The following is a 10483-nucleotide window of genomic DNA, read 5'->3' as shown; positions in this document are numbered from 1 at the left end:
GTGGAGTCGATTACAGAGAGGAAGGCGGACAGCTGAACGGTATGTGCTGCCTAAACTAAGTGCAACAAAAATGCCCATTCTGTGAGCCTGTCTTGATATCCCATGTCTTAAGACCATCTCCTTATGACCACCAGCTGGAAAGCTTTTACCTCAAGATAAGGTATTCCTCTACATTCTCTAAAAGGCAACTTCATGACCATTTTGAAATAATTAGAAAACATTTGCTTTCATCCATATCAAGTTCCTTCAAGGCAGTGTTTATTTTATTTATATTTCTGAAGCTTTCTGGCTCGGTTTCACTTGAAAGTCAACATTCTTGGCCTCCTGCTCTTGTCTCAGCATGTTTAAATTGAGACGACACTCGTTCTTGCTTTTAGAGCTCTCGCCAAGTCACTGGGCATGGCTTTTGTTCATCTTCTTTCTGGGAGTCCCCAATAAATACATGTCCTGATCCTCCCAATTAGTCAAAAATAAAAAGCTCACTTTCTTTACATATGAAATGCATCATTTTCATTTACAAAGCTATCTAATATACATGCCTTCACAATGGCTGGAAAAATCAGGTTACTTGGACTACTAAAAGTGTCATTAATCCTTCTGTATTCCAAGCTTCAAATCGAAATATGGTTATTTAACCCTTAAGTCCACTGGCCAGGCTCTCCCACCTCCATATGATTGCCTGTCACATCCTGTTATAACAGAATTCTGTATACAGATGGTTCTATATCCTAGTTTTTGGCCCACTGATTTTAAGCAAAATTTTATTTGACCAAATTCTAAACTGATGGAGGCATATGAGAGTTTCTTGAAATAAATTTTGATTTGGATGGGAAAAAAAGTGTTCCCCTGTGGAATATTCAACATTTTTCCAACTCTCAGAATGGTGTATACATTTAAATGCACCCGTTAAAAAAAAAAAAAAAGAGTTCTGGAACCAAAACTACCAAGACTCATCTCCACTCACCACCTCTTAACCTCTTACTGTCATAATGTTTGCTTTGCTCATTTTGTATTCACCATATGCTGCCACTTTATTGTTAATTTGTTTCCTTTTCTCTATTGGATCATATCCCTGTTAAATCCAAGACCTTTGAGAGTGCCAGGAATTACCTCTTTTATATTAGCTCTTTGAATTCCCAGTGCAGGTTTGATTACCCTAAGCCTGCTTGGCACTCAGCATTACCTATGTGCATGTGATTATGCTGCTGATACACAGACTTGACATGAAACTCTGGCCTAAGGTGATGGAAGTCAGTGAAAGGAAAAACCTGTTCACTGACTTGTTGTAAATAACCCCTTAGGAATTTTATCCTGGAGGTGACTCATCCCAGAGGGAAAACCACTCCCAGCTTTAGGTAAAGGCTTATCCTACCTTTCCACAGCCTGGACTCCTTGAGCTGAGTACTAGAAAGGGCCCAGGACTCTGCATACAGAGCGACATTCTGAAATTTTCAGCAGAAGTCCCTAGAGAAGTGATGAAATATTTGCTTGGACTATCTTAAAGAGTTAAAATGGAAAAAACAAAGTCATAGGCAGAGGGTTGTCTAGTGTTTGAAGAGTCAGTTTAATTACTTCAGGGTACCAAAGTATCATTCACCTTTATTCTACTGCAGGGGAAATGTCAGGTTTCAGAGTTCAGTCTTTTCACTCCCCCATACTGCACTTTTCCTGTTTTCAACCGCACTTCTCTCAGATTCTCTATTTCTACATGCTTTCTCTCTCCCTTTCATCTTTTTTCCCCATTCCATGTCCAAAAACCTTCATTTAAATATTAGCTATTAATTTATGCTAAAGAACACATAATAACAGCTGTGTGTGGTGAATATGAATTGCATATATAATATTTAAACATATGGGAAAACATTGAAACTGTTACTGCGAACTCCATGAATTAACATACAAGAATATAGTTAGGGAGAGAGTTTTAACCGAGACCCCTAACATGGTACAAGGTAGGCAATAGCTTCCCTCCCTAGCTCTAACCTTTAAGGAGAGGATAAATATGGAAAAATAAATAATGAACTATCTGAGAATCAGAGCATTCTAACAGAATGGTGTAATGCAAACAGCCACTTTAGATTTCAATAATTCCATATCAAATTAGAGAGTGCATCCTCCAGATTTCCTTATTTTAACACAAAATTCAGATTTAGTGACTCACTAGCCACATAAGATCCTATATCTTGCCTATAACAAACACTCATTTGACTTTGAACAGCTTGACATTGAGGGATCTGTATGATGTTCTCATACAGAATTTTGTGTTAAAATATTTCTAAACAGATCCTTAAAGGATAAAGAGGATCTAGCCAGCTTAAGAAGTGGGGAAAGACATTTCTTGCAGAAAAAGGAGCAGGTAAAAATTTAAAAATGTGAGAGATCAATTAATGAACAAATGATTAAAAAGGATTGGAAAGGAATTTATGGACAATGGGACTAGACAGGTAAGCAGAGGCCTTATTTTAACACAAAATTCAGATTTAGTGACTCAATAACCACATAAGTTCCTATATCTTGCCTATAGAAAGCACTCATTTCATTCATTTTATGAAGAAATGGAAGGTTTTTACTCACTAGGCACTCTAATAAGTCGTGGGGCAGTGTTTATCAACCATGGTCTCCAAGTACACTGCAGTATTTCTTAAGATAGTCATTAAATATCCGTTGAGCAGTCCCTTTATGCTAAGCACTGTTCTAATCACTGTGAAAACAGTGGTCAGGATGGCAAAGTCCCTGCTTACATGTAGCAGGGCTTAAAATTTTTTTTTACAAAGAATTCCCAAAACTATTTTGCCATGAAGAATTAAAAAAAAAAAACCTGCAAAAGAAAGCATTCTCACTTATTTACATTCCAATATACTTAGAAGAAAAGGTTTATTGCCCTATGTTCTCCCATTTGAGTATGTTACATGGGAGAGTTATTACCTGTCATTAGTTGGTGGTGGAAAACAGGCTGAGGATTCCTGTAAGAGCAACACTAAGGTGGAAATATGTCATCACCCTCCGGAAGCTTACTCTTTAGGAGTGCAGGCATCAAACAAGCAATTTTAAATATAGGATGTCAGCCATAAACTGAGATATGATCATGGTTTAATGAGACTTCAGAAATGTCATCTTTACTCACATCTTGCTTGCCAGATCAACATATCTACATACTACCCACTGGCCATTTTCATGAGGACATCATACAGATCCCTCAATGTCAAGGTGTTCAAAGTCAACGTTATTAGTTCCCTCAAACCTGATTCTTCTTTGTTTTGGTGATTTTTTTTTCAGTTTGGCTAATACAGGAATCTATGTTCAATCTTGACTCCTCCCTTTCTCTCAAAAACATCCTGACTAACATTCTATCTGTTAAATATCTCTTATAGTCATAATCTTCATAATTTTTACTTCACTTGTTATTTTTACTACTACTGTCATTCATAGGACCTTACTTCAAACCCATATAATTTCTTTCCTAAATTAAATGAGCCATTAACCTGTTCCCACATCTCTGTAGCAGCACTCCCACTTTTAATACTGCATCTCAAAGCAGTCGTTCTAGGATGTAGAGCCAACCATATCACTGAACTGGTGAATTTATAAATAACATCTTCCTTTCAAGATAACACAGCCAGGCCCTTTCTGCACTGTCCTCTGCCTACCTGTCTAGTCCCACTGTCCATAAATTCCTTTCCAATCATTTTTAATCATTGTTCATTAACTGATCTCTCACTTTTTTGAATTTTTACCTGCTCCTTCTTCTGCAAGAAATGTCCTTCCCACTTCTTATACTGGCTAGATCCTCTTCATCTTTTAAGGATTAGTTTAGGAATATTCTCTTGATAAAATTACCTGTCTGCAGACTGGGTAGAGATTCTCATCTATATGTTCCTATATTGCTCTGAGCTTACCTGGGTTTCACATTTTACTACCCTGTACCACACATGACAAATTACTTGTTTGTGCCCTAAATTGAACTGTAGTGACTCTTTGAGGACAAGGACCAGGTATTGTTTATCTTGTGTATTCAGGTTTATGAAGAGTGACTGTTACCTAGTAGACTCTCAATGCATACTTGTTAAATAATCATATAGATATATGAATTACTGGCATAGGGCACAATGGTTGCTATCTAGCACTATATTCTGGGAGAACAGATTCTTTCTGAAGGAAAAGTCATAGTGGTAAAAATGATCCAAAAGACACTGAGAAAGAATTTAATTTAAACTAGCATTGAGTGCATGAAACATTTTTAGCAAATACTTTTAGTGAAACTGAGTAGGCTTTAGAATTAGCAATCCCAAATCCTATTCCATTCATCTTGCTAAATTCAGAAAACAATATTTTTTTGGAATGTGACATGGCTGTGTGCCTACCCAAATGTCATCTTGAATTGTAGCTCCCATAATTCCCATGTGTTGTAGGAGGGACCTTTTGGAAGATAATTGAGTCATGGGGACAGTTTCCCCCATACTGTTCTTGTGGTAGTGAATAAGTCTCACAAGATCTGATGATTTTGTAAGGGGTTTCCTCTTTTGCTTGATTCATTCTCTCTTGCCTGCTGCCATGTAAGAAGTGCCTTTCACCTTCTGCCGTGATTATGAGGCCTCCCCAGCCATGTGGAAATGTGAGTCCATTAAACCTCTTTTAAAAAAAATTACCCAGTCTCTGGTATGTCTTTATCAGCAGCATGAAAATGGACTAATACAGAATGATAGCAAACCCTATTTGCACCATAGTCAAAACAATGATTCTCAGTACTTGGTTGGATCTACAACATGCCCTCATCATTGGCTTCCACTTTGTCATCAGAAGCAGCTTACCATTTTGAATATTAATGACTTTATGTGTCTAACTTTGGGAAAAGTATTGTCACCATCTTCCACCTTATACTACACCCTCAAGGAATATATTGCTGTCCGCTCTACCTGGAATGCCTTTCCTATAGATGCCCACCTAGCTCATTCCCTCATTTGCTTCAGGTCTTTCCTGAAATGTCATCATCTCGGTGAGAAGGCCTCTTCTGACTCTTGCTAACATACTTCCCTAACACATTCATCCCAGTGATCACCTTTTCTAACATAATACATATTTACTTATATTTCTGCTTTACTATTCATATCCTTCATTAGAATATAAACTTCATGAGGACAAGATTCTTTGCTTTGTTATGTGTTTTGTCTCCAGTTCTTGGGATAACTTCAGCATTTAGTAGGTGTTCAATAATGATATCTTGAATGAATGAATGATCCAGCATCTGAACTGAGATCTGTTTACATAATGTATGCCAGGTTTTGTTTGACCTTGGTAGTGATGAAAAAGGTGGATGATTGTATTAATAAAATTGCCTCTTTCATTTCCTAATGCTTGCTAATTTTTCACCACATCCTGGGTACATTCCTTCCATCCCATGTCTGTAATTATTTGATCCCTCTTTGATGGAAGTTATTCACCAAGTGCTTGAAGTTTGGTAAATTTCCTAGCCTACTCAGACAGGTGGGATTACAGTATTTGAATAAAATATAGAACTAATAGCCTTATCAGCCTTTGCTTGATCTTGTTTTCCTAACAGTCAAGATTTTCCTTTCCAAAATCAATGTGTTCTATTACCCCTAATTTACCTAACGGAGGACCTGCCAGGTGCTAAATGACAAGGCTCAACAGTGATATCATCTCCTCAAGTACCTTTCATCCAACATCCTGCCTCCGCCCTGCAGAGCTTTCTCCTCCCCCCTCTTACCTTCCTGCTTCTATTGCCTACATGCAGCCTCTATCTAAAGTGTGTCAACACCACTATTTGATTCCATTAGTAGATATTTCAGGAATATATTAGTTAAATGTGTTTGTTACACACGGACAAAACAGCCAACCAACATAATTTAAAAAATTTTAACTAATAGTGTAGGTTTCCACATTAACGTAGAAGTAAAAGCTGTAAGTTGAGAATTTCATGCCCAGGAGTAGTAGGCAAGAGGATCTCACCCCAGAGCACCTATTTTTAATTTTCAGAACCTCAGAAAATTGCAAATGTTGTAGTTTAGGGAAAATCTACCATCAGTCTAAATTATAGGAAGAGAATGAAAGAGAGTGGAAAATGTTGAACAGACTAACACATCCTACTTGGGAAGTTAGTCAACACTTTGCTAATTAGGGCCATATTTTATTAGAGACAAAAGAGGAAATCACAGAGCACAGGCATTTTAAAATCAGTATCTTTCTACTGGGAAGTTCATTGCTCAGTTAATATCTATCACACTGCACTAATAACTTTCTGCAAGTACCAAGGAGGGAAAAGTCAGAGCGGAAACAATGCCAGAGTGTTAATATAATATCCGTGGGTGCCCCTGTGAATCCCAGATTTTTTTTTAAAAAAGTTTCTCAGTATTTCCAGGAATTAAATACCATCTTAAGTATAAATTTTGAGAACTTAGTGTAGTGGCAACAAAGGAAATTTAATTCATTTTAAAAGAGCATGCATCCACTGTCTGAAATTACCAGGTTTAAAAGGGGGTGAACTGGAGCGTTCTGAACATATAGAGACATTGATTTCCCTTTCCAAGAAACGTACCCCAGCTTAACCACCTCTTATAATTTTTAACTTGCTATATTCCCCACTTTAGTACATAGAATCCCATATGATTCTTCCCTTGCTTGTAAATTGCATGTCAGTTGTTCACTGTGTTTATGTCTCATTTCCTTTATTGTGTTAGGAACTAAGCAGCAGCATGTTCTCTCTTCACCCTGTGCCTCTCAACCCATCCAGGGCTGTGCTGTGCATGGTGTGCAGTCAGAAATGCCTATTGAATGAACTTCTTGTCTATGTTGATCCTATTAACCAGATAATTGCCTAATCTCCACTTGGCTTTGTGCTCCATAGGCACAACATAACAGGTGAAGTGAATAAAAGCTCTCTTCAAGCAAATACTCTCATGAATGGGGTCTTTTTTTCAGAGGGCATGGTCGCCTGTACCTCTGGAAGACAATGTTCATCTCACACCAATGAGCAGATTAGACTCAGAGAAAAGTTGACCCAAAAGATCAGATTTAGTATCAACACAAACAAACCTTTATAGGGGAGAAGATGGGAAGGGGGGCAGGGGAGTCTGTGTACCCAACAGGACTTTCCCCTTCCATCACCACTTTTCTCCTAGCAAACATCCGAACCACAGACATTCCAATCACCTTCTACACTGTTTATTTGGGCTGAGGCAAAACTCGATAAGATCGATTCCAAGTTACAGAGCCTGATATACGGAGAAGAACAACTGTGGTATGAATGCAAAAAAAAAAAAAAAAAAAATAAAGAAGAAAAAGGACCAATGCTAGCACTTATGCAGAAAATATTCAAGTAGATAAACAATTGCACCAAGTCATAAATTTATGGGGAATATTCCACCTCTCAACAGATCTTTTGCATTTGAGGCTCTGAGTTAATCAGTTAACCAGCATTTCATGGGACATTCTGCTATTACTGAGGGTCAAGAGTATTCACTTGAAGAAAGTTACTTCAAACAGCTACCTGTGTGTCTTATATCCCAACCCTTGATACATAAAAATATAAATATGTGACATGTCATAATATTTTCATATTGGGTAACTACAGAGAATATTTTGGCAAGGGTGCTTAATCTAAAATGTTCAATTTTAATCAGTTTGAACTATGGTCTGTCTTTCTGTGAACTGAAAGCCACCAATCAATTTTCCTTTATCTTTTTTTCTGTTTTTCTTACCCAAGGCAATGCCTTTTGTAAAAGGGTATTTATTTTTAATGGATTTTTTAATGAATTTTTCAGTCAAGCTATTAATAATGCCATTAATTATAGGCAGCTTGTATTAAAGTGCACGCTGGCCTCTTAATCCTGACCCCCAGCTATTGGCTTGCAGCTAATCCAGCCTGGTGCTTGGCAGAGAAGGGCAGGCCTCAGCCAGCGGCTGCTAGGAAACAGGATGGGAAAGGCAGAACGGAGGGATAAGAGGGAGGAGGGGACGAATAGATGTTTCGTCTCTTCTTTGCCAGAGGGCCTAAAGTTTAAAGCCAGATGATGTGTGAGTGGGGTGGGATAATCCCGCGGATGCCATGCAAGCACTTAGGAAGAACTTCCCACTGGAAGGGCTTTGCTCTGCCTTCAAGGCCTGGCCGGTTTGATAACCCCACAGGAACACTGCGCTCCCTTACCTGAGGCGGTTATGTGCGACTGCCTCGGCTCCAATCTGCTTAAATTGACCAGACAGAAGCTTCTGCCACATAATGGATTCCAATCCCTAGCTTTCTTTCCTTCACCACCCCAGCTTCCCAGTGTTAGGAAAAGTGTTTAATTACCATTTGCTTTCAAGATAATTAAATGTTCCAGGATTTCATCCTTTAGTGAAAATGCTGCTGTGAGCTTATAGGGATGAGTGTGTTGTGTATTTTTAAGAATGTTGGCAGGTAGTACAAGTAAACTATTAGGTTTTGGTCAGTAAGGCGCAAGCTTTGGGTGTATGGGTGTCTTTTGTTGATTGTTATCGTTGACATGGTGAGTGCCATCTGAAAGAAGGAAGCCAGTTCAATCTGAAGTTGATAGAAAACAACAACAACAACAAAAATAAATAAATAAATAAATAAATAAATAAAAAACAAGGCTTCAAAGGACTATAGCAGCCCAAACTGGAGAAAGGACATATGAACGGTAACACTAGAAAATAGCAAAAGTAGCCATACAAGGCCGAATATGTTTTTTAACATGACCTTGAGACAAAAAGGAAAATAGGAACTTGTGGGTCATTCTGGCAGCAACTTACTTTGTCTTTCAAAAGCTGGTGGTTGCATGTAATTGGTATGAGAGAAAATATTGCTTCTAATAACAAATCCTTCTAATCAAAATAAATAATAATACTAGTGGCATGATTCTATAAAGAACAATGTTCTTAGCTGTTTTCTGGTGTAATGATTTGACATAAACCAAGGTGAAACCTCACTTTTAATTATTCTCAAAATAAGTCTAGATCCAATTCTCCAAAGAAATGGGGAAATTTTAAGGAGTTTATTTCATATTGGATTATAATAAATATTTACATTATGTATAGCAATAGAAGTATTTCAGGGGGAATTGGTTTCAGAACCAATTGATTTATTAATGACATTTTTTAACTATAAACATTATCAGATTCTCACCTGCTTAAAAAGATTAAAATAGAACAGAGTATTAATTTGTTGTTTTTAATAGCACAAATTGGGAAAGAATCATTGCATTTGATTAAATTACTTCTTCATTAACCAATGTACATGTTATTTCTGTCATGGGTCTGGGACTGTGACAAATTTTGATAATAGAGTGATAACAAAAAACAGCATGGTCCTACTCTTACAGACCTTAAAGTCAACCAGGTACCCTTGGAAATGCCAGCCTTTCTAAAATAGTTCCCCTCATCCATGTGGGAAATGACAGTGAATGAAGGGCTTGACGCTATGCAGATCCAAGTCCACCACCAAGGCAACTATCAAAGTGTTCTTAAAAAAGAATACTTGAGAGTTCTTTATCAACGACATGAAACATGACTTGTTTCCTCCATAATGTCTACCTTTGATTAGCCTAAAGTATTTTTGGTATGGTTAAGAGTATGCATCTTTGTTAATTGAAGACACTCCTCTCTGATAATATCAATAGAGAGTTATCATATGGATGAATTTTATGGGAAGATAATTTACTCCCACTGGGAGCTGGGCTCTAAGATCTGTCTATGACATCAGTTTCAGAGCTCACCCTTGCCAGGAAATATAAAGAAATTCCCTCTCCAGTTCATCATTATTTTGCCCCTGTCCATGACCCTTTTTTTTTTTTTTCTCCCTTCCTCAGATTCTCAGTTCCATCGTGGGTTCTCAGTGGCCCAGACAGGTGGCACTAACATGAAGTCATCAGAGGACCATTATCCTTCAAGCTCTTAATGATCAAGCCACAGCCTGAAGAGAGTAAGGAGAAATGTTCTTTATATGCCCTAATAGTATCCCCATTTTTCTTATTTTCTTAGTATATGGAAGAATTTGACTTATGATTTCAGAGGATAAGCAGTGTTCCTCTGTTTATTACCAATAGTTCATATGCTTGATTCCCCACCAAACTCTAAGTTCTTGGGGGCAAAAACTGTGCCTTTCTGTCTTCTGGGTGTTTTCAGTCAAGTGCAAGTGAAAGGCACAGTTGGCACTCGGGGCATCTGTTGGACGAATAAGAGAATGAATGGTAAAAATAAATAAATAAATGAAATGAATGTAAAGTAAGACATGAAATAATTTTAATTTTATTCTCAAGAAAGCTGATTCTCATTGAAGTATCACTGTACATTTGATCCCTTTATTCCTTATTTTGACCCCAATTTAGCAATCCACAAGCTGGATGAACTTGAGCATGTTATTTAACTTCACTAATATTTTTTGTTTCCTCATTCTTAAAATGGGAATAAAAATCCTTATTTCTCAGGGTAATGCAACTCAATGAATGAGAAGTCCTCATAAAAGAGCATG

General features: G+C 37.5%; 1 non-coding gene across 1 annotated transcript; it reads right to left on the bottom strand.

Moving 5' to 3' along the window:
* Positions 1-9813: 9813 nt before the first annotated feature.
* Positions 9814-9889, bottom strand: LOC112209673 (small nucleolar RNA SNORD66). Its single transcript, XR_002944496.1, has one exon. It is a non-coding gene; the product is annotated as a small nucleolar RNA SNORD66 (small nucleolar RNA).
* Positions 9890-10483: the final 594 nt, after the last annotated feature.

The sequence above is a fragment of the Pan troglodytes genome, chromosome 5 (genome assembly GCF_028858775.2).
Source record: "Pan troglodytes isolate AG18354 chromosome 5, NHGRI_mPanTro3-v2.0_pri, whole genome shotgun sequence".
Taxonomy (NCBI): domain Eukaryota; kingdom Metazoa; phylum Chordata; class Mammalia; order Primates; family Hominidae; genus Pan; species Pan troglodytes.
The sequence above is the reverse complement of the archived record's forward strand: the minus strand, read 5'-3'. Positions and strand labels throughout refer to the sequence as shown.